General features: G+C 45.1%; 1 protein-coding gene and 1 pseudogene across 2 annotated transcripts in view; both read left to right on the forward strand.

Moving 5' to 3' along the window:
• The window catches only part of MSRB2 (methionine sulfoxide reductase B2), a 76,042-nt gene that overhangs the window by 48,299 nt on the left and 5,308 nt on the right, over positions 1–22,435 (forward strand). Inside the window, exon 6 of one of the 2 annotated variants that reach the window (XM_037837848.1) lies at positions 17,396–20,947. The exons of the other annotated variant lie outside the window; for it this stretch is intronic. The gene's annotated coding sequence lies outside the window, so the exon portion shown is untranslated. Of the gene's footprint in view, positions 1–17,395; positions 20,948–22,435 lie in introns of those variants that run through there. 2 annotated transcript variants of the gene reach the window in all.
• LOC119535181 lies at positions 3,104–4,794 on the forward strand (annotated as a pseudogene).

Raw genomic sequence — 22,435 nt, forward strand, 5'->3', positions numbered from 1 at the left:
AGGGACGTAGCACGTGGCCATCAGAATATACACCTTCACCTGAGCCACAAAGCTAGGCTTGGCTTAAAAGCGTCATTTAAAAAGTAAACCAGTGGGCACTCGCACCTGACAAAGGTGAGGCCCTCAGCCCAGAGGCTGGTTGTCGGCTCTGAATGGTGTTCCCCTGAACCCCAGGCACGTTGGAACCCACCATTGATTTGAGGGATTTACTGGAAGCCCGTCTTTAAGAATAACCCAAGAGTGAGCCTCAGAGGTGAGCACGGCCCGATCCTGCCTTGGGTGACGATGGAAACTGCACCGTCCATCCCTCACAGCACGAGGGTGCCTTGCACTCTTGAATCACCCTCAAGATTCCCAGGTGTTCATTCCGGCATGGAAAGGTGTCCCACTCACGGCACTCAGGGGCCTCGGGGCTCCAGCAAGAGGCCATTTCTCAGGACATGAGCCCGGGAAGAATTCTTCAAGGAATGAGGAGCTGATGTCTAACTCTCTCTGCCCACACTCCCTGGGCTCGCTCCCGGGCTCAGACAAGATGCTCCCCAGCCCTGAGGAGCAGGATGGGGGCTGCCTCGGAGGAGGAAGACCCAGCTGCGGCTAGGGGTAGATTTGGGTCTGTGACATCCTCCAGGACACGGGTACCCTTACCTCTGACCCTTCATGCCCTTCCCGCAGAGTCAGGAACAAAAGAATAATTCACGTTGCATTTAGTGCTGATGGGGTGGAGGGAGATGGGGGAGGGAATATGTCTCAGGCTCAGAGGGTCTGGCTGATTGGGAGCTGTTTACAGATTTGTTTCTTTTTAGCTTGCACCCCTTGAAATCATTTTCTTTATAAACGTTAAAAGCCATATGGGAGAAAAAAAACCAACCATGATTACTTCTTGTACTTCAATCAGCAGCATGTCAGGCTCTGAATAAACTTTAATTCCTTCACTGTGCTTGTCGCAGGGAACACTTAGTCCACATTAAAAAAATATATCTTGGTAGGGGTCTCGAGAACAATTAGCAATTAAAATAATCTATTTTCCACATGTTTACTCTGTAAACACAACTGCTTGATTGACTCCACCATCTCTCCAGCACAGCTTTGCTGGCAGTCACCATCGTCGCTGAATCTGTGGCTCTTGGGCTCACCGGAAGCCTCCTAAGTGCCCAAGACAGCTCTCTCTGTGTTCATGGGTGGATTCAAGCATCACTGGCTCAAGAGTAAACCCGGTGCCTTTTCCAAAGAACTCATCTCCCAGGTTCACCAGGACTCCCCTCAAACCATGGCCTGGGGCTGGTCTCCTTTAGAAGACAGAGGTCAAAGTCTGGCCTTTGCTTTCACCCTGACCCCAACTCCAGCCCCTACAGATACCACCCGATTAAGGTGTTCACAGAGTAAGGGGCTCACGGAACCATAAGACGCTAAAGATATAAGGGAATCAACTGAACCAGATGTCTGTGCATTTTACAGATAAAGAAAGTGAATTCAGGAGAAATGTAACCTAGACTTAACCCTATGTTCTGGACTCTTCATGCCAGTCTCTCTCCTACATGGTCTTTAGAGGGGAACTTGAACTTAAAAGGTTTCTGTACTGGAAAAGCAAGAACTTTTGTACTTGCTGAACAGTTCTGGAATGATCCTGATTTTCAGCCGACGCATGGACTTTCCTTCTCAAGGATCATGAAATCTTCAGGGACTATGTTGCCGGACATGGTTGGGTGACCGCCCCTGTTACCCCATGTGATGGTTGGGTTCATGTGTCAACTTGGCTAGGTGGCCTAGCTGTCTGGTCAAGCGGGCACTGGCCTGATGATTCCTGTGAGGCTATTTGAGGCTGGTTGGTTTGTCGGATCATCAGTCAATTGACTGCAGCTGACTGATGATTCATCAAGGGGCGTGCTTCCACAGTGAGAGAATGCAATTGGCTGGATTTGGTCCGGGTGATCAGTTGGAGGCTTATAAGCCGGACAGTTAGAGAACCTTCACTTCTTCTTCAGCTGCTCAGTGAAGCTTTTCCTGGGGAGCTCGTCGAAGTTGCCAGTTTGTTTCCTGAGGAGTTCGTCAAAGTTGTCGGTTCGTTTCCTGAGTTCTTCAAAGTTGCCGGTTCGTTTCCTAAGGAGTTCGTCAAAGTTGTCGGTTCGTTTCCCGAGGAGTTCGTCAGACGTCTTCCTTGGAGTTGACAGCTTGTTGACGGCTCTGCAGAATTTGGACTCGTGCGCTCCCGCAGTTGCGTGAGTCACTTTTACAATTTGATAATAAGAGACATCTCTCATTGATTCTGTTTCCAAGGAGAACCCTAACTAATACACCCCACTACCCACCCACCTTCCTGGAGCCTAAACACTGAGGACTGGGGTGAGGCCTGCAGCAGGGCCGGGGCTGGGGTGAGGCCAGGTGAGGTCCCCAGGGCGCCTCACCTGTGAGGAGGCCCTCACGCAGCCCCTGCACCTGAGCGGCCCTGAGCGGGAGCGGCTCCTTGCCTATCTTAGTCTCTGCAGCCACATCCACTAGGCCAATCGCTTATTACACACAATAACCCACTGATGAAGATAGTAGAAAATAAAAACTCCAGCTCTCTTTTATGTACTATTAAGCTTTTTTTTTCACTTACCATGAATATGAATTGAGGAGGGGAAGAATGGGGTGGTTGGGGGAGAGTGGTAATATTTAAGGAATCCTAGGGCTATTTTCTAGATTTTATGTATATTATAGAATTGTTTTCCCAAACTCGGTCGCAATAGTTTTCCTGATTCATTTAAATAGTTGTATGCTTACTCTGCTTGCTTGACAATAGTGTCCATGCATTTTTTTAATTTTATTTTTGTTTCTAAGTGAACCTCTGAAAGAATATTGATCAACAATGAATCTTTCAAAACATCTGCATCTGTGTTAACATTTCTGTGCTCCAGGATGATTTTATATTTAAGCATAATTTCAAGCAACTTAGTCTCCTTTCTCAGTTATTTTGCTTGTTGCAATGACTTAAGTGTGTGTTTGGTCCCTAATCCCCACGTCCCTCCTTTGAACCATCAGTTGCCAGCTAACCTCCCATCCCTCCCCGCACAGGGGGCAGGTGGATGGTCATAGCCACGTGCCGGGACATTTGAGGCCAACCCAGATGCGCTCAGTGTGGCTGAGGCCCCCTCCCCACGGCCACCGCTCCCTGCACTCCTGGAGGACGGGAGCCCTGGCTGTATGGAATAGCGGAAGACTTTCCTTCTCCCTCTGGCCCCTTGGATGGGCTGGAACCATCCAAAGAATGAATTCTTTTCATGAAAATCTCTCTAGGATTCTAGATCAGGATCAGAAGCCAGAAGCTGGTTGAGCTCTTTGAGAGACACGTTATGAGACTGGACACAAAGTGGGGGAAGGGTCAGGCCCGGGCTGGGAGCCGCCTTTCTCCCAGCATCTTCACGTATCCTAGCCCTATTGACCTGTTCTGTTACGTCCAGGGATGGGGGCTGGGGGTGGTCAGGGCTGGCATTCCCACAGCAGGCTCCATTGATGCGGTGGCAGCGAGCCCCCCAGGCATCGTCACAGCCAGGGAGCACGGGTCAGCGGGCGCTGCACCGCAGGAGAGGAGGAGCCTGGTGTAGCATGGGGCCCACAGCCCACAGCCCACATGGTAGCTACTTCTGAGGCCCTCCTTCAGAGACTCCCCCAAATAACTGAGAGACAGAAGGACAGCTGTGTCCCTTTTTAGGTACCTTCAGGGAATATCAGAAATTGCTGTTTGGGCATTAAAAGCTAGTGGGACTTCATATTGTAGCCACAGGCTGGTGGAACCTGGATGCAGCCTGGCTGCCTGATTTAACGTAAAATTAAAGAGAAATGATCTAGACAAAACATTTCCTACCTCTTATTCTAATTTTGATGGTAAAAAGTTGCATTTAGAAAATTAAAACTTCACTAAGGTATTATTTCTTACCTATCAGATTGGCAGAAGTTCAAAAGTGTGATAACACTCTGCTGGTGAGACTATGGAGAAGCAGCGGCTCTCCATTGACTGCCGATCAGAATGTGAAATGGGACAGCCCCCATTCAGGGCAATGTGGACACACCCAAAAAAGTACACATTTCCCTCTGACCCAGCAATTTCATTTCAGAAAACCTATCCCAAAGACATACTGGCAAAAAGAAGAAAAAGAGAATGCACAAGGCAATCTTGTTGCAGCAGTTTGTAAAAGCTAAAACCTGGATACGATCCAGATGTGCAACAACAGGTTCATAATTGAATAAGCCATGGTTAAATAAAGCAAAGAAGGACTATCCAATTATAAAGAGAAATGGGGCTTCTGCTAAGAGAACCATCGACAAAAGGGTGGCATGAGAGAAATGTGAAAAGAAATTTGGTACTGTCATCACTCCAGATACTTGGAGAGGTTGCACAAGGAATGCCACAGAAAGTGGCAGAAGAAAGCTGAATGAAAACAAAGCTCTGACATCAAAAAAAAAGGCAAGATTTGATCCATATGAAAAGAAGAAATTCTCCATTTGCAGAATTTGTAAAAGTTCTGTACACCAGCCAGGTTCTCATTACTGTCAGGGCTTGCCTAGAAAAAGGGCATCTGTGCAATGTGTGGGGAAAAGGGTTTCAATACCAAAAACTACAAGCAAACATCTACCTGGTTGTCATGAAGTTTCTGGCTTTCTATATGATTTTACTTTCTGCTTTGAATTTTTAAGGCATAACATAGATGTTTAAGTTTAAAATAGCATGTTTTAAGGCAAGTAATTAAGTTTAAACCAGGGAAGTTGATCAGTATTCATTCTTTTGCTCTCAAGAAGTTCTGAATAGCAAAAAATATAACTAGTCTTCTGCCTTAAGTTGTTACTTTCCTTTTTACAGGCATTTTATCAAATTGGAATAAGTGACAAATTTAATGAAAAAAAATTTTCTAGTCCTATAGGCACTTTTTATTTAATATTATTCATATAATTCTTATCCCCCCCCTCCACTTTATAGATATTGCAAAGGTGAAAGGATTATTGATATTTTGCTCTGAACTCGGCATCTAGGCTTTTAATCCTTACCTCATTCCCTTATTGTTGCATACTTCTTAGAATCAGCAGTCCCTTAATTAATTGCAGTTTCACAGGGTATTTAAATATTTGAGACTATTATTGCTTAATGGTCCCTTAATAATTAGCCCATACTCAAATCAAATACAAGTTGAATTTGTGATTTTTAAAATTTGCTCTTGAAGCCAGAATACCAGTTCTTTTCATATAAGAACAAGAACACAAATAAGCCCCCATGTGTCCAGATGCTTGCATCATATTTCAGAACAACACATACACACATTACCTTGAATTCAGACTGTTGTGAAAGACAGAAGAACATGTCATGAAAATGAATAACAACTCCTTGGGAAAGCTCTTTGAAGCAGAAACCAAACTTTTTGACACCCCCTCCCCCCAAAAAAGAGAAATAAATAGAAATTAAAAAAAAAGAAGTGGGGGATCTCTCTATATACTATTATGGCGTGGTCTCCAGGATATATTTTTAGATGGAAAAAGCAAGGTGGAGAAGACTACATGTAATATGCTACTATTAATCTAATGATGAGGGAACTTCTCCAAATAAATCTTTTCTTTCTAGATTTGTCGTTGAAACCGTGGAAATATTTTTACATAAAAATAAAACAAAATAAATTTAAAAAGCAATACCAGAACAATCAAGAGCAAAGTGAAACAATGAACCGAGCTCTCTATCAAGTTAGTGACCTAAACAAACAGAGAGAAACTTTCTCAAGAAATTTTAAAACGTAGTCATTTAAGTGGTGCAATATTAGCTAGAACAAAAAGAACAAAAGGAAAAAATTAAGGTCTTCTTGGTATCATGTTTTTGTCATGAAAGAAATAATGTATAATAATGTGTTAAGGGTTTTGAACTTTATCCTGAGCGCAAAGGGAAGCCATCAAAGGAGGTTAACTGAGGACTGACTTGATGAGATTTGCACTTGCTGGAGAGAAAGACAAGTCAGTGCATAACGGGGAGCACGGATGGGCCAGGAGCAAGGGGACATCCACGAGGTTGTTAACATAATTCATAATCCAGAGGAAGCGGATCATTGTCCAGATCGGGGTGGCAGGAGAGGGGTGGGAAAAGGAGGACCGGGAGAGATTTAGGAGGCAAAGTCTTCAGTTCTTGTTGCTCGTCTGAACTTGTGTAGAAGGTGGAAAGAGAGCATCAAGGGTAACAGCCAGTCTTCCGACATGGGCACCCGGGTGGTGGAGATCAGGCACAGAGGAGGAGGAGTATTATTACAAGTGCAAGGGGCTGATGGTGATCTCCATGGAGCTCGCGGTTCTTGGGAGGGTGCCCTGGAGGCACTTGGATACATGGGATGAAGCTCAGCCGGGAGACACACACGGCTGTGGTGGGCCTGGTGGGTCATCAGCAAGGAGGGGAAACTGAGTCAAGGGAGTAGAGGGGAGCCACAGGGGAGAGTGTGTAGCAGGAGAGGAGGAAGAAGGCGGGGGCCCAAGCCTGAGGACCACAAGCATCTAAGCAGTGGGCAGAGGGGGGCCTCCCACAAGGAAGACCGGGAAGGAATCCGAGGAAGTGGAAGAAAAAGCTGGAGTGTGACGTCATGAGAGCCAAGGGACACAGGCTACCTGGAGAGACCGTGAGTCATCAGCCCTGGGGTGTGCTACGGCCAGGGCAAGGGGGGCAAGCAAGAAATGTCTCCAGGATTGGGTAACTTTTGTTTTAAATCAATGAAATTCAAGGGAAAAGACAAAATGGGGAAAACATTTTCAGTGGACATAAACAGCTCTTAACATATAGCAATACAAAGACAAAAAATCAATAGATAAATGGGAAATACATGTTAATAAGCAATTCTCAAAAGCTGAAATAAAAAATGATCAAAATATATAAGAAAAAGTTTGCAGCCTCACTGCTAATAAAGAAATGCTAATTAAAACAATATTGCCTCAAACTTCAAAGATTTTTAAAAAGGAGTCTAATAATATTGATAAGGGATTCAAGTCATTTAGCCTATTATGTTATGCAACTTATAATACCCATAGCGTATCTCAGACCAGCAGTTCCTTTAAAGAATAATTAGAAATTTATGCAAAGATATATGTGTAAGTATCTTACATATACATTGTTGTTTATAGTGGCAAAATGTTGGAAAAACACAGAAGTCCAACAATAAGGAATTGGTAAAAGAAATTATGGAATGCCCATCAGCTCTTAAAATTGTAGATTTACAGGATGGCATAGGAAAATGTTAAAGAAACAGTGAGAAGTTAAAAAAATTTAAAAAATAAACAGAAAGGAGTGGCAGGTTACAAACCAGCATGTTTGCAGCTTCAATTTTTATAAAACACCACTCACACGAACCACAGAAAGAAGGCTGGGAGGAGTTGCATCAAATTGTTAACAGCAGTGATCCTTGGATGGTGAAATTACAAGAGCTTTTTTTCTTTTCACTATTCTGGTTGGTTTTTGTTTTTTGTTTTTCATTTTTATTCATCAAACATATTAGTTTTGTATTAATTTCTAATATGTGCATGCCACGATTGAATAAATTAACTAACTACCTAGAGTTATTAACTAAAGCCAGTTAAGTGCCAAAAGTGGTGACTTGCCTTTTAGGTCTTTTGAGCTGTGGCTCTCCTTTGTGGCAGTGCTTAGACATCAGGACACTTATCTCTTGAGTTGATGCCTCATTCATGCCAAAAAAAAACCATGCTTTGTGCATTTAGGAAAATGCTTAACCCCCTATTCACCCCAGTGGGAGCGCATGAACCCTGTCGCTGGAAAAGGAGCCATGCCAGCACAACCCCTGGGAAATCACTAAAGGATCCTACAAAAGAGGGATCCTATTGATCTTTGGTCTGTGGTTTGAAGGTTCTGATTCTTTATGAGAATCACACCTGGGTGCCTTTATAAGTTTTTTTAAAATTTTTATGGTGATAACATAATGTGCTGGTTTGGATGTATTATGTCCCCCAAAATGCCATGTTCTTTAATGCAGTCTTGTAGGGGCAGATGTATTAGTGTTGATAAGGTTGGAATCCTTTGATTGAGTGTTTCCATGGAGATGTGATTCAATCAACTGCAAGTAAAACTTTTGGATTATTTCCGTGGCGATGTGGGCCCCACCCATTCAGGATGGGTCTTGATTTGATCAATGGAATCCTATAAAAGAGCTCAGACAACCCTTTTTAGGTTCTAAAGAGTTGGGGTGGCTGGTGGTGGATGCCTGAAGCTGTCAAGCTACAACCCAGAACCCATGAATCTCGAAGACAGTTGTATAAAGGTGTGGCTTGTGAGGGGTGACAATGGGATTGGGAAAGCCATAAGGACCAAACACCACTTTGTCTGGTTTGTGGATGGATGTGTGGAGGGGTGGGGGAGGGAAACGGACAGACAGGGGTACCCAGTGTTCTTTTTTACTTCGATTGCTCTTTTTCACTCTAATTATTATTCTTGTTGTTTTTGTGTGTGTGCTAGTGGGGGTGTCGGGGATTGATTTGGGTGATGAATGTACAGCTGTGTGGTGGTGCTGTGGACAATCGAGGGTACGATTTGTTTTGTATGACTGCGTGGTATGTGAATATATCTCAATAAAATGATGATTTAAAAAAAAAAAAAAAAAAAAAAAAAAAAGAGCTCAGAAACAGAAGGAGCCCAGAGCAGTTGAGAGTGACATTTTGGAGAGCAGCTCACAGAGATATTTTGGAGATGGCCACTGAAAGCAGACTTTTGCTGACACTTTGTTTGCTCTGGAGAGGCTAAGAGAGGGCAAAACACCCCAAGAGCAACATTTTGAAGAAAGCACAGGAGCTGAGAGAGGAGTTGGAACACAACCCAGAATCAGCAGATGCCAGCCACGTGCCTTCCCAGCTGACAGAGGTAAATTTGTAACCAAATAAACCCCCTTTATAAAAGCCAATCCATTTCTGGTATTTTGCATGGCAGCAGCATTACCAAACCAGAACAGCGTATATGCAACATAAAATGTCCCATTTTTAACTAAGTGTACAATTGAATAGCATTAATTACATTTACAGTGTTGTGCTTACAAATGCCACCTTCCATTCCCAAAACTTTTTCATCTCCCTGAGTAGAAACTCTGTACCCATTTCCCCCTCTCCCAAGCCCCAGTAACCTCTCATCTACTTTTCATCTCCATGGATTTGCCTGTTCTAGTTATTTCATATACAAGTGCAATCATGTGATACTTGTCCTCTTGTATATAGTATATTTCCCTCCACATGACATCTTCAAGGGTCATCCGTGTTGTTGCGTAACAGGACTTCATTCCTTTTTACAGCTGATTATTATTCCTTTATATGGATAAACCTGTTATAACTTTTTAAATCAGTTGTACCCCGTGGGGCAAATAACGGAGACCAGGATGAACACCAGGGCAAGGTTCAGATGTTAAGTCTCCAGAAGGAAACCTGAGTGCAGCTGCCACAGCCCCACTCTCTGAATTCACATCTCCAGTTGCTAGACCAGCCTCCACCCCTGTATCTAGTCTCCGTCTAGGCTTCGTCAGAATGACTGAGTTTGGGTGGAACGTCTTTTACTTTTTAATTTTTTGAGGCAAGAAGAAATTTATAATATTTAAGTATTATAAAACTTAGATGACTACCCCTTTTTAATTTCTGTTTCACATCTTGCCTCAGTAACCTGGCTGGGATTAGGAATTTTTGTTGGGTTTGGTTTTGTCAGAACAGGTCTGGATTTATAGGCAGTCCATTGATTCGGGATTTGAGGAGGTGTCGCTAAGATAGCAATGGGTAGAGTCTGAAAGCCTTCCATGTCTTTCTCTTCCTGCCCCCCAACCACCCAGCCCCAGCCTTCAGGGTGGACAAGCTCCAGCACAGCTTTGCAGAGGTAAGGGAGACATAACCTCTTTCTCCCGGGGTCAGGTGGTCACTGAGCAGCCCACCTGTCAGGGACAATGCTAAGTGACATCTGCATGTTATCTCATGGTCTCCTACAACAACCCCAAGAGCAGACCACTGAGATTCCCATTCCACAATTGAGGTAAATGACTAACATCACCAAGCAGGAAGGGGCAAATCCAGGAGTCTACCCCAGACCTTTCTGACTATGTAACAGTCAGAATCCTCCACCCTGGAGACAGAGAGAGAAGGTCAGCTGCCCTCCCATCGCAGCTGTCCTCGCTGTGCATGTGGAGTGTGGCTGAGGGAGCGGCCTGTGCCCAGTGTGCTTTGCCGCAGTGTCTGCGCTCTTACCCCAGGAAACTGGTCCTACTCCAGGAGCTAGCGCAGCTCCTGGGGGCCCCGTGGCTATGAGGGACCCCCAGTCCCCCTCAGGCAACGGTCTGCGAGCCTGTTCTGCGCAGCCATGAACCTGATGATGCACTGAGGCACACTGACCATTTGCAGAGGGCTTTCTGGAGATAATGCACGAGTGCAAGGTGGCCCCTGAGCTCTGAGGTCTTAGGGGGTTGGTGTATGTCCCCAGGGCACCTGCTGTCCCTGTTGCCATCCCTGGACCCATCTTGCCCTGGGGATGAAGGGCCGAGCCCCTGTGAAGTGTTGGCTGCCCTGGGAGAAGCAGCAGAGCCAGCCTCATTGGCCCGTGCCCAGCCGCTTCTCCAGTGCGCCCTGTTGCGGCGCCAGGCCCAGGACGCAGGGTCTCCAGGCCACTCCAGAGGGAAGCAGCAAACAGGAGTGTGAGAATCAAAGGTGCCAGCCCAGAGAAGCCCACAGGGGGGCCCTGACAGCACCCAGCTGGCTCCCAGGGAGGAGCCTGGGCCTCAGCCCACCTGCCACAGAGGAAGCGTCTCCACCCCCTGCCCGTGGCCAGGCCCTGCACTAAACCCACGCATGGTGTCACTCTCAGAACCTCTAGGACCACTTGGATTACCCTGAAGGGCCCATGGGAAGGACTTTTCAGGGGCAGGATGGGCTGATTTTCCACCATCATACAGGACAATGAAGAAATGAAGCAGGCCCATGAACGTACCGTCTTCTTCTGCAGCCTTCTCAGCCCCTCCAGGTCCCCCTGCACCCTCTGCCTTGGGCTGTGCAGGGCCGTTCACAGGGCCCCCGGTTCTGCCCATTTTCCTGCCTCACCCCAGCTCTCCATTGGGTCTCAGGGTAACCGCACCCCTTCCTTGGGGGAACTTTCTGTGAGCTCCCAAACCAGGCCAGATACTCCCGTCATCCACCCCAGACCTTCTCAAACCAAATACAGTTCGTAGATAATTATTTAATGACTTTGTTCTCACTAGACGAGGGGCATGGCAGGCCCGCCTAGTTCCCAGCTTCTACTTAGTGCACCCCCATCCCCAGCAGGAATCAAAGGCAGGGTGCCCTAACGAGCCTGAGCCGGGGATTCCGTCTGGTGGTCCGCAGAGGCAGGGCGGCCCCCCACCCCCAGCAAGTGGTGAGCTTGTGAGGCCACCACATGGGTCACAGCCAGGATCGCTCCCCTGGAGTCCACACAGGCCGGGCTCACGGTGGTGCTGTCTGCCTCGGTGGATGCCTGGCGTCAGGGTCGGGCTCTGCATGAAGTTCTCCAGACGGTCTCGTTAAGGTGACCTCAGTGCCATGTCCCTGGGAGAGTAGGATGGATACCAACCATCCTTCTACTCTCAAGAATGTTCCTGTTTGGATGAGCATTTCTGTGGACCCTAGCCATATGGAAGCCTCAGTCCATCCAGATGCTTCTTCCTGTTAAAGAAGAACATCTTAATGGAGAAACCAAAATCACTTCAAGGTATTTATATTTTTGAACCAACTTTTATACAGTCCAGCCAGTGGGTCTTTTAGAGATGTTCCCTGAGCTAGAAATGAAAGTAGAAATTTTTTCTCTCATCTGCAGAAAATGGCCTGGCACCAGCCTGCCCCACCCCATGTATTTGAATAGTCAGTAAGAACCCTGTGGTGGCATGGAGCTATGACCCCAGAAAAACGTGTTCTTAAACTTAATTCCTGTGGGTATGAACCCACTGTAAATAGGACCTTTTGTTGAGGGTACTTCTGTTAAGGTGTGGCCCAACTATCAGGATGGGTCTTAATCCTGTTATTGGAGTCCTTTATAAGCAGAATGACATTCTGACACAGAGAATGCCACAGGGAGCAGCCAGAACCTGGAAGTCAGTGGAACTGAGAAGCCAGGAGAGGTCAGCACTGGCATTGCCATGTGACAGAAAAGCGAAGGACCAAGGATGGCCAGCAGCCAGCCCCAGAACACCACAGTCTTTGGGAAGAAAGCATCGCCTTGATGATGTCTTGATTTGGACTTCTCCTAGCCTCAAAACTGTGAGCCAATACACTCCCATTTTTCAAGCCAACCGATTGCAAGGGTTTGACACAGCAACCAGGAGACTCAAACAGACCCAAAACTTTCGTTTTTAAGTCATAACTATTTCTAACTATTTTTTCCAATGGCTAGTGCTTCAAGTCCTGGGTGGAAACACTGACCACTGCAGAGGACAGTGGTGAAAACACCTTATTTGGGGTGTTAAACTCTTCACACACTGACCCGAGATGAAACAAGAATTTCAATTGTACATTCCCTGTTTCCTTATTATAAAAGTAATCATGTTTCAGTTGGAAAATTTTTAAATATGTGAAAAGAAGAAAATCTAAATCAACCATACTCCCAACACCCAGAGATGGCCACCAGGAATATTTGGGGATTGTTTTGTTTCTCCACGGGATGCATACTTTTCATCTGCTAAAAATGAAGGCACACTTGAGGGGGAAGAGGGATGAGAATTTTTTTTGCAGAGGAGAGTGTATCTTCTAACAAGCCCAGCTGTCTTGCTCAGCAAGAGAATTAATGTTAATGTTTGGGAATAATGTGTGCAGTTTGGATGTGTATATCTCCGTGTTTGTGGATGAAACATTTTGGATAAAGTCAGAATCCTCCTGGGTCCTCTGTGTGGTTCCATTCTCCTTCCTCTTTCCCCAGGAATAATCAGTAATATGAACTTGACATGTCTCCTTCTGGGCCTTGCATTGGTCTGTGTGCACAGTGTGTGTGTGTGTGTGTGTGTGCAGTGTGTGTGTTTGTATTGTTTACACAGTGATGACTGTGCATACAGATCTGCAAACTATTATTTCTGCTCTACACTTTTAAAATCTCTTCATACTGATATATGTAGCATGAGGTAGTTTATTTGAACAGCATATAATATTCTGTTGTATGAAAATATCACATTTTATTTATTCTCTTATGGTTAAATTTTAGGTTGTTCTCAATTTTTTACCGTTACAACCAATGCTGCGGGGAAACTCCATGTACATGTTTCCTTGTGTGCCTCCTCATTGGTTTCCTAAGATGCATATTTAGGACTGGAATTGCTGGATTGAAGAGTATACACATTTTGCTACTGCCAACCTGGCTCCCACAGCAGCATATAAACGTTCCCAATCCCACATACCCTAGCCGTCGCTTGGGATTTTAAAGTTCCTGTTTCTTATCTGGTTGACCAACAGGGGGATGTGAAATGAAATGAAGTAAGTTTCAGTGGCTGAGAGATTCCAGAAGGAGCTGAGAGGTTACTCTGGTGGGCACTCTTACACACGCTATAGATAACCCTTTTTAGGTTTTAATGAATTGGAATAACTAGCAGTAAATATCTGAAACTATCAAACTACAACCCAGAACCCTTGAATCTTGAAGACGATTGTGTAATAATGTCCAAAGCCATGTGGATCACACTCCCCTTTGTCCAGTGTATGGATGGATAAGTAGAAAAACGGGGGTGCAAAAAAAAAAAAAAAAACTAAAACTAGAACTAAAGGAAGTAATGGGGGGGGACAATTTGGGTGTTCTGTTTTTACTATTGTTTTTTTAATTCTTGCTTTCACTTTTTCTGGTACAAGGAAAATGTAAAAAAAAAACAGATCGGGGTGATGACTGAACAACTATATGATGGTAATGTGATCAATGGATTGTATACTTTGGATGATTGTATGGTATGTGAATAAATCTTAATAAAAAATTTTAAAAAAATAAAGTTCCCATTTCTACATACCATAAATATCACTTGGTATTTTCAGACTTTTAGACTTTCTGCCAATCTAATCAGCTAGAAATTGTATTGTGCTCTTCATTTTAATTAGTTTTTCCATGATCGCATGTGATCTGGAGCCACATGTTGTTTGGTAGTTGTGTTCTATGCTTAATGTATCTGTGATGGTTGGTTCCTGTGTCAACTTGGCCAGGTGATGGTACCCAGGTGCCTGGTCAAGCAAGCACTGGCCTAACCATTACTGCAAGGACATTTGTGGCTGGTTAATAAAGAGAAGACTGGTTTATTAAATCATCAGTCAATTGGCTGCTGTGACTGATTACATCAACGAAGGGCATGTCTTCCACAGTGAGGGAATTCAGTCAACTGGATTTAATCCAATCAGTTGAAGACTTTCAAGTGAGACAACTAGAGGACCTTCACTTCTTTGGCTGACTAGCGAAACATTTCCTGAGGAGTTCATCACATACCTTCACTGGAGTTGCCAGTTTGCTGCCTGCCCTACAGAATTTAGACTCCTGCATCCCCACAGTTGCCTGAGGCACTTTTATAAAATCTTATATTTAGACATCTCTTGTTATCAGTATCTTAAACATCTTGCCACATAAATACATATTCTTCCATATGGTTTTAAGGCATGTTATTTCGTACAGATATGAACTGTTTATTTAACAAACACCTCGCCATTGGTCACTGACCCATATCTCAGGAGTTTGCTCTCATAACCAGCTCAGGGAAGGCGTTGTAGCCAAGTGGCTGAGGGTGTGCACTTTAGATTTGGGCACACCTGGCACTCGGCCAGGACCCCCCCCTTGCCAGCTGCCTCATTTCATTTCCAGTCTGACATCCCCAGCAGCTGCTGCCGGTCACTCAGAGGTGACCAAGGCCAATATGGGCCCCCCAGGACCTCTCTCTCCTCCAGTGGGGTGGTTGAAAGGGAGAACTCTGGAGCCAGCGGGTCACCTGGTTTTGAATCCTCATTCTGCAACTTTCTAGCTCTGCAACCTTAGGAAAGTTCTTTAACCCACCTGTGCCTCAGTTTCCTTGTGCATGAAATGGAAGATGACAGAAATGGGACCCAGCTCAGAGGGTTGTTGGAGGGATTATACAATACCACAGTGCCCCACATACAATAATACCTAGCTTTTGTTTTATGCTTGCTGTTCAAGTCTAGTTGAAATAAAACAGAATTTTGGCATCCAAAGGGGGTCTCTGCAGACAAGGCCACCCTGCTTCAATGGACAGAGGCATTATAATTTGCCTGAGGCTGTACAGCTGGCTGCTGTCGATGTCGGACTGGTAATGAACCAAGGAGGGCCAGCAGCTCCCCTCCCTGGGATGCTGAAATGCCAAGAACCCATAAGGAAGAAGCCCGGCCCCTCAGCGCGCTTGCCTTCCCCGGAGCCCAGCAGCTGTCCTTCCAGGTGGATTGTCTGCAGCTTTTGCTGGCTCACCAGGCGCTGTCTAATTCTGGATGCAGATTGGCCCCAGCGTCCAAAGAAGGGGTTAGCCTGAAACTTGAGAAATTTGCTGCCAAGCCCGGATGCCAGGGCCTTGGGGTTGCACAGCCTTGCGGTTCCGCTCGCCTCTGGGAAGCAGGAACCTGCCCACAAGGAGAGCTGGTGACCTCGTCCCCCTGTAGGGATGGGATCTGTAACCGAGGCCGCTAATAAATCAAAGGCTCCAACTGTCTGTCAAGGAAGCCTCGGGGGCTGTGCTGGGTGGGGCTGCTTAGGACAGGCAAGTCGCCTGGCACCCTGGAACCCCCTCTCACCGATAATGAGTTAGGTTTCCTTCTCTTTCAAATTAAAAGCACCAATGATTGCTTCAGGGGCCTGTAAGTCTGGCCAGGTGTCCTCAGGGAGGGGAGTTCTGTGGGAGACGGCAGGTCTGGACCCTGGTGGACTTCTCCATCCTACTCGGTTTCCATCTAGAGCCACTCCCTGGGATTCTAAAATCCTCACTTCCTCTTGGGATTATTTAAACTTAATTTAAAAGTGAGGTTTGTCAACATGATCAGCCAGCCCATTCCCCCAGCCCACTTCAGTGTGAGACATAGTGGAATGATGAACCCACAATTAGAGGCCAGTGAGCCCCTGTTCAGCCACTGCCCCTATAAAATGTGGGTCGGAGTCCCCCTGATGGCAGTGGGGGCTCATTTCCCTGACCCGGCTATGCCGCAGGGGAGGCCACTGCTCTAGACGTTGGGGCTCAGTCTGTAGGGTCAGTGGGGGACTTGGGGTTGCCTCACAGCATCCATGGACCTACCCATGGAGCAAACATGACCCACAGACTATTTAAATAAACATCGTTCATAGCACGTCGCCCACCACAGATACATGCACACACACACATTATGCATTAACTGAATATGCTTTTTCATTAAATACCTTTTTTTCTACTTGGAATTAGAAATGTACAACTAGTATCAAGCTGGGGGTGGGTCCTCAAACTAAGCTAAGGTCGAGAACCACAGCTCCAAAGTAAGCATAGCTGCTGTTAGTTTGGGGAATCCAAATGAAGAAAAAATCACCCGTGTAAGACTTCCAAGCCAGTTGAGGGCATCCTGTGTTTTCACGAGTCTCTTGAGCAATTTTTTTTCTTGCAGAGGTGGTGATAAGACCTTGAGATGTATTGAATGGACTTTTTGTTGAAGACTAAGGCACTGGGTGGGTGGGTGGGGTGCGATTGGCAGCCAGTGAACTAACATGAATATTGCTAAAGTGTCATATTCCATTTGCATGGAGAAGAGTGGATCAATGCTTGTATAAATTGAGCTCTACCTCTAGACTGATCTCAAGTCCTTAGCTAATTCCCCTGCTGCTGGCATACAGCCAAGTGTTGGCTTGGCCTGTTTGGTTGCATCTTTCCAGTTTTCTAAACAAGCCTGAGTTTGTTACGTGTTGACAGGGTCACATTTGGGGGTGTCATTCTGTAGGATCCCACCAGAGGGAGCCAAAAGACTGCTTCAGAACTAGGAAGCTCCCTGATAGTATCCACCGACTCTGTCCTCCCCCCACCGCCCACACCCTGATAAAGGCATTTTTAAAATCATTAGAAATGCACATTCCTATTTTCTTCCCTAACAGCAACAGGCTTTAAACTGCAAACAGAACACTGCCCTGGTGAACTATCATTTAATGGTGTGAAGATTCTCCGCCCTTGTTATAGGTAATAGAAGAATAAAGAAATCTTGCCTTAGGAATAAAATGAAATTGTGGATACAAAGTGAGGGGTAAATCCAGTCGAGTATACTGATGGACAAGGGGTGGGGGGTGGAGAAGACTGACGAGTGTGATTTATGATTATAAACACCTTACCCAGCTGAGCTGCTCGCTTTTCATGCATTTGAAACCAACAGCCTTTTAGGCAGTGGTTTTAACAGGACTTGACAGTGAAACTTCCTTCCTACACTGCAACAGGGGTTAGCTCTACATCAGGAATCTCAACACTACCAAGAGCTGTGCGAGTCTGAATCCCTGTGACGCAGACCCCGGTGGCTACGCTTCTGCTTGTGTCCTACTTTAGACGTATGAGAACGTCCGTCGAAAGCCACAGCACTCCCCTGGAGATGGCGTTTGCTTTTCAGGCCTTCTGTGGCCCCAGAACTGCTGGGAAAATGGTGTCTCCAAATGTCAGCCAAGTTCTTGAAATGCCCTCCCTCCTCCTCACACCTCCTCACCATCCATCCCACACCCCAGGCCAGGGACCCTTCTCAGATCCCACACACTGCCTGTGTCATTTGGTATTGCTCCGATTCCATTATATATTTGTTTTAAATCTGGCTTCCTTACTAAACTGTTGCATCCCAGGAGCCAGTAGATGCTTATGGAATAAGCAATTAATGTCTTAATGGATGAAACATAAAATAGTAAGAACAAAGGTTTAGCAGGTACTTCTACATGCAGCCCCGGTCCGAGCACTAATTTAATTGTTAGCTCATTTAGTCCCTAGAGAGGCCTAATGGAATGGGTACATTCTATCCACATTTTGAAATCAAGGAAACCGAGGTGATGGCCGAGGGGAACTAAGTTGCTGGCCCAGGGTCACAAGCAGTGTGAGCCTGGGTGGGTATTTGAGTCCAGGGAGGCTGAGGCAGAACCTGCGCACGCAAGCGTGGCATCACCAGGAGCTGCTCCGGAGAAATGACGAGAGGGTGGCTGAGCAGGTGCTGCTTCCTGACTCCTCCAAGGGTGCTGATTAATGGATTGTGGATTAATTGACAACCGAGGACCCTGAGCAGAGTAACATGAGGCTTTCCTCGGTGTATCAGGCAGGGAAAAGGTGAAGCTGCTGTAACAAGAGACCTCCAAATACAGTGATTCAAGATCAGAAACTCTTATTTCTCATAATAGTCTGGCATGAGCGTTTTGGGCCAGTGGGCAGCTGTGCTCCTTGTGGTCACCCAGGGCCCCAAGCTCTTCTAGCCTGGGGGTGTCATCCTCTGTGGGTGAGGCTGGACCCCCTGGTGAGCAGATCCCAGTCAACAAGATGGCAGAAGAAGAGACCATGGGGAGAGGGCCAGGCTCACTGTCTTTGAAGTAAGCATGTTCTCAGAGCCATGTGTAGCTGCTGGGAAGTGGCTCACTCATCAGCCAAGCACCCAGCTACAAGTCGGTTACTATGGAAATGGACAAAAGGGGGTTTGGGTGGGGAGTGTGCCATTTCCACCACACCCAGTAAACAGGCTGTGCCAGTCATTTATCCTTATTCCATAAGGATAAATCTTAACTGCTCATTAGATTATAGGGTCAAAACAGTCAATATATTTGACAGCAGCTGAGGGTTTTTTAAAATCATAAACTTAGGCAATGATTTCTTAGATCTGACCCCAAAAGCATATGCAATGAGAGAAAAACTAGATAAACTGAACATCATCAGAATTAAAATGTTTGTGCTCAAAGGATGCCATCAAGAAAGGGAAAGGCAACTCACAAAATGGGAGAAAATTTTTGCAAATCATACATCTGATAAGTAACTTGCATCTAATGTGTATAAAGAACTGTTACGACTCAATAGCAAGAAGACAAATAGCCAAGTAAAAATAGGCAAAATATGTGAATAGAGATTTCTCCAAGGAAGACATACTAATGGCCAATAAGCACCTGAAAAGATGTTTAACATGTAGCCATCAGGAAAATGAAAATGAAAAACACAATGAGATGGCATCTCACACCCACTAGGATGGCTAGAATTAAAAAGACAGATAGAGAACAGGTGTTGGTGAGGATGTGATGTGGTGAAGTTGGAACCCTTGTAGACTGCTGGTGGGAATGTAAAATGGTGCAGCCACTTTGGGAAACAATCTGGCAGGTTTTAAACATAGATTACCATATGGTCCAGCAGTCCCACACCTAGAGAAATGAAAACATATGTCCAGGCAAAAACTTGCCCACAAATGTTCATAATAGTATTATTCATAACAGACAAATTGTGGAAACAACCCCAGTGTCCATCAACTATGAGTGGATAAACAAAATGTGGTCTATCCATCTGATGGAAAATTATTCACCCATAAAAATGACGACCATCACTTCTTCTTGGGGTAGTGACAGTGTTCTAAAATTGATTGTGGTGATGGATAAATGCATAGCAAATATACTAAATGTATTAAAAGCTGTTGAACTGTGCACTTCAAATGAGTAAATTGTATAGTCTGTGAATTACATTTCAGTAAAGCTGTTCAAAAAATCACAACCAGCTAGAACAATGGGCTCAACTAACAAGGTGAGATTTATTATAGCTCCATGGAACATCCAACTCTTAGGCTCTGAAAATCGGCTGCACAAGTGCAGGATGATGTGGCTTAACAGTGACACCAGTGGAAGGATTTAGGGAGTTGAGCACACCATAAGCTCAGTGTGGACGAGGAGCGGAACAGAGCCACCCAAACAGTTAAATGTGCTTCCCCGAAGCTTGTCCTTGCCCAGTTGAACTCCCAGTGGCCTGACATGAGCTTTCAGGCAGCGGGGATTTGGGGAAACAGTCAACAAGGACGCCCATCTCAGTTCCAAACTCGCTATTAGGGAAAGCAAACATGGGAAATGGAAACCTTCGTGGCAGCTCCTGTCAGAGGGCTCTGCCTTGGGGTGGGGTCCCGCCCGGCTGTGACCGACGTCCCTCGTGCACCTGCTGGGGTCTCAGCGCACATCGGAGCAGGGAGCTCCTTTTCTCTGGGGCTGTTTCTGCAGTGGGGGAGGGCAGTCAAATGCCAAGTTTCCTGTGGACAGGCTCACGGGAAAGAGGACAGTAGAGCTCAGATGGGTTTGAAAAGAAGAAAATCAAAATCCTACTAGTGTGATAATTTTTAAAAACCTCCCAATTATGCTTCCTTATCACTCCCTAAAACTCCCAAAATGTCAGCTTTACTTTTTCCCTATTTGCACGCCTATCCTAACAGAAAATAATGTGAGGATTAGAGATTGAAAATTTAAGCCATGGGAAGGTTTTGACTTTACTTTTGAGCTTCCTGGCATCAAAGGGTGTTCTTTTTTACTTTTATTTTTTATTCTTATTCTGATTCTTTCTGGTGCAAGGAAAATGTTCAAAAATAGATTGGGATGATGGATGTGTAACTATATGACAGTACTGTGAACAGTTGATTGTACACCATGGATGATTGTATGGTATGTGAATATATCTCAATAAAACTGAATTTAATTTAAAAAAGTAAAGTGGGAAATATAAACAGTCTAATCATGGAGAATGTCTTTAGTAAATCAGTATTTTTAGAAGCTCAGGAGGCATTACTATGGAGAATACTTTGGAATAGGGAGAGACCAGAGGTAAAAACTAGGGAAGTCCCTACTACAGTCACTGAGATGTGAGATGCTGAGGGTCTAACCAGGGTAACAGTAGTAATAAGAATTAAATGATTAAAAATGGAAATAACTGAAATGGTGGAACTGCAACCCATAACATTCTTTGAAAATTGCTCTGTAACTACTTGTTAAATCATACTTTGAAAGTTATCACTTTTCTGCATATATGTTATATTTCACAATAAGGAAATAACTGAAATTGTGAAACTATAACCCACAACATTCTTTGAAATTTGTTCTATATTACCTGTTAAATCATACTTTGAAAGTTATCACTTTTCTGTATATATGTTATATTTCACAATAAAACATGTTTAAAAAAAAAAAGAAAAACATGTCTATTTAAATCTCATTTTCAGAAAGGAGAGTGTATATCAAATTGCCAAGGTATAAAAGATTGACCCAACAGCTAAAACACTTTTCCAACATAAATGTCTGTGTTAGAGGATTAAATCCAGGCAATGGAAATTCATTTTTCAAAAAAGCAGATACAGCATTTTATATTTATATTTATTTTATTTTACATGTTATATGTATACGTATTGCTCAGAAGTTTCTGATCCTTCTATTATTTCTATCAGAGGTCGATGTATGTCAGAAATCATTTTAGATGCATTAATTTCTGCTATAATTCAGCCAAAAAGCAATAAATCGGCAATTATTTGTACACTTTGTACATCTCAGCACTGTGTGCCAAGGACTGAGAATGGTGTTTGCCCTCAAGAAAGTTAGTGAGGAGCTAAGAAGAAGGCACATGAAGTAATCTGAGAACCAGAGCAGTGGGGATTTAACTGCTGCTGTGGGTGGCCGTTAGGTACCCCAGCTTGGTCTTTTAGGGGTGCCAGAAGGTGCTGGAAGGAGCGCACAATGAGAACTACACTGGTGTGCAGAGGGCAGTCAGAAGGAAGGTCTTAGGAGCCAGTTCCAAGAATTCTGACCAACCCCTCCGTAAAGAGGGTGCAGTTTCCCTCCATTCCAGAATAGCTGGTCCCGCGCCACTGAGGCCAGACAGCAGTAGCTGGCAAGCCACAGAGCTCGTTACTGGGCAGCCGCTCCCCACGACAGATGCGGCCCCACCCAAACAAGAGAGTATGGAGACAAAGGGGCACTAAATCCCTTGGCTGCCCCCCACCCCCAGCCTCTTGGGAGCCAGGTGGCCCTGGGGGCAGTTCCTGGGAACTGGCATTTTTAATCTGCCCAATTAGAAATGTAACGACTTCTTGCTTCCACTTGCCAGCCTGGCAGCGAGTATGCAGACAGCCAAGTGTGCTCTGTGTTGCTTAGCAAAAGCTGAGAAAGCACAACTGAAAAGCAACCTCCTTCAGAATTACAAGTGGAAGCTGAGAAAACCCCCGTGTGGCCTGCTCTGTTTCCTGACCCTCGATTTTTGGCCACAAGTGCAGAACTGGGATGGGCTTTGGGATCAGCCCAGCCACATATTGGGGCACATTGCTTGGTCCCTCTTCTCCCCATCTCCAAATCCAGAGAATAATGCATAGTATCGACCATCATAAAGATTAAGACAATGATGCAAAGTCTGGCCATAGGAGGAGCTCCGGCCTTTGTAGCCTGTGGACTTCTGGGTTTTTATATTCCTGCCATCGGAAGCTATCTTCTCTCTGGACAAATCCTGAGATGCAA

The sequence above is a fragment of the Choloepus didactylus genome, chromosome 5 (assembly GCF_015220235.1).
Source record: "Choloepus didactylus isolate mChoDid1 chromosome 5, mChoDid1.pri, whole genome shotgun sequence".
Lineage (NCBI taxonomy): Eukaryota > Metazoa > Chordata > Mammalia > Pilosa > Megalonychidae > Choloepus > Choloepus didactylus.